Source organism: Octopus bimaculoides, chromosome 10, assembly GCF_001194135.2.
Source record: "Octopus bimaculoides isolate UCB-OBI-ISO-001 chromosome 10, ASM119413v2, whole genome shotgun sequence".
NCBI lineage: Eukaryota > Metazoa > Mollusca > Cephalopoda > Octopoda > Octopodidae > Octopus > Octopus bimaculoides.
The window spans coordinates 15,862,810-15,865,036 of record NC_068990.1 but is presented as its reverse complement, the minus strand read 5'-3'; the positions used below and the strand labels follow the sequence as shown (position 1 = coordinate 15,865,036).

Here is a 2,227-nt window from a genome sequence, read left to right as displayed (position 1 = left end):
GGAGCCAGTCAAAACTGTTGCAGTTCTAAGAATAAAGATTACACAAGGTGAATCTGTTTGCAGGTTTCAAAATATTGGAAACCCTTTTGGAGAAGTGGTTGAAGAGGCTGAAGAGGATACAGTGAGATGGTGTGTCTTGTTGTATGTTAATGAGTGAAGATTTATCAATCAGTTTGGATGATGTTTTTGGTTTTGTTTGTTTTTAAAGTGGCCCTAGACTGATTGTGTGTAACAGCTGTTCCATCCCATAGTCATCTACACCGAATGACTCAGGGAAAGGCTAAAGGTCAAATCTAATTTGAAAACTTTTCAACATCTTCATCAACCTCTCTACTTCTGAAATGGAGGCTGTCAATCAAAAGAATTTTTTTTTAAAAAAACAACCATACAAATAACATAAATAAATAAAATAAATAAAATAAATCTAAAGGCCCTTTTCTCATTAAATATACCTGATATTTTATTGTATTTTGGAAGTCATTATTATTGGCTTATTGATCCTCCTGAGACACAACGTAATGTTTCAACATACAACTCCACATCAAGAATTGTGCAAACCAAAGACAAAAACTGAAATAAACCTGATATATTACATATAAATAAATAAATAGGATGGCTTTGTTTACTAAATATTTTTGTTTAATCAATAAACAAATAAAACACTCGAGTTGGTGTTGTTTGTTTTCTGATGTCAAATAAGACATGGATTACAAGTAGGTTCCAAAATAATGTACTTATTTGAGAACATACCACTGCTACTACCACCATCGCTGCTGCCACTGCCACCACCACCAACAATTACAACAATTTTTTCTTTTCTGTTCTTTTTTTTTCTACCCTAAATAGCATTTCTGGTAACAGAGCATGTAATTAGATGTCATTCTTGTAATAAGGGTGTCATAACCAACAACTAGAAAATGTCAGGTTTGGCACTGGTGTGAAAGAGTTAAGAGAAAAGGAGTTCACATTTTAATGAAACTATTTATTTATTCTGGTTCATTTGACCTAATGATTCTCTCAAAGAAAATACAGCTTAAATTACAAACAAGTGAGGTAGCCTCTATATGTGGTTGCTTAAAATGCTAGAAATAACAGCCACCAGATCTCCCTCAAATCATATCATACTTTGCTTTAGCAACATGTTTCCAATTGTCCTGGTTTTGAGTTGCCTGCATCTCTGCATCTTCTCAGGTGATGCTAAGCTCTTAGATGAACTGGACTAAGGGTGGGAAGATCTACAATGAGAATAAGACAATTTTGTATTCTAGGGATGTGGACCAATACATTCATGGTATAGGGGTTGATATTTGATGCTACAGCTGCTAAAATGGCAAGAGACTGGAGAATTGTAGGTGATTGAATTATAACAGCTCAGTTCAAGACCCAGTTCTCAAAGAGAACAAACACTGATCCGTGTGTATGCACAAACCAAAGATTCTCTGGAGGCTGACAAGGATGCATTTTATGAATAACTGCTAGATGCATGTAGCAGAGTTCCCAGTCATATCATACTGTCTTAAGAAAAAAGGAAGGCCATACTGAACAAGGTATTCCAACACTATAGACAGGGCCTTTGAAAGAAAATTTTGCAAAGCTGAACGATGAGGCTATTTTGCACCTCACCTGGGAAGGATCTGGGGACTCCTCCTTAGGATGGAACTGGGATCTCCTCAAAGTGAAAGAACTTAGGCTTTCTCAATGAGAAGTGACAGGGGGGGGGTCCTACCTAGGAAAGTACCTAGGGGCTTCCCCCCACTGAGCTGTCTGAGGGGTCCTCATTGAGAAAGAACTGGGGGATCCTCCTTGAGAACTAACTTTGGGCTCCTCCTTGCCATCAGAAATTCATGAGACTCTTTCTGAGATCTCTACCCAACCCTTGGATTCTTGGATCACAATCTGATGTACAAGTTGAAGCACCCTTGTCATAGGCTTTGAAAATTCTCTTGTGCGAGTAAAAGATGAGTTGATCTGGCCTGGAACATTTTGAGGCACAGGCATGGTTGTCTGGTTAAAAAGGAAAAGTTTACTTCCCACCCACAGGGTTTTAGGTTCAATCCCACTGCATAGCACCACAGGCAGGTGTCTTTTACAATAGCCCCAGATTGACCAATGTCTCCACCAACACAGTAATTACAGACAACTAAAGCTCTCGGTGTTTACTAGTGAAATCTGTGGGATTTTCACAGGTGGCAATAGTGGTGGTGGTGGTGGTGGTGGTGGTGGTGGT

At 38.6% G+C, this 2,227-nt stretch overlaps 1 protein-coding gene across 1 annotated transcript in view; it reads right to left on the bottom strand.

The window, feature by feature from the left end:
- LOC106879895 (WD repeat-containing protein 35) overlaps positions 1-2,227 on the bottom strand; it is a 99,754-nt gene that overhangs the window by 46,420 nt on the left and 51,107 nt on the right. The gene's annotated exons all lie outside the window — the stretch shown is intronic.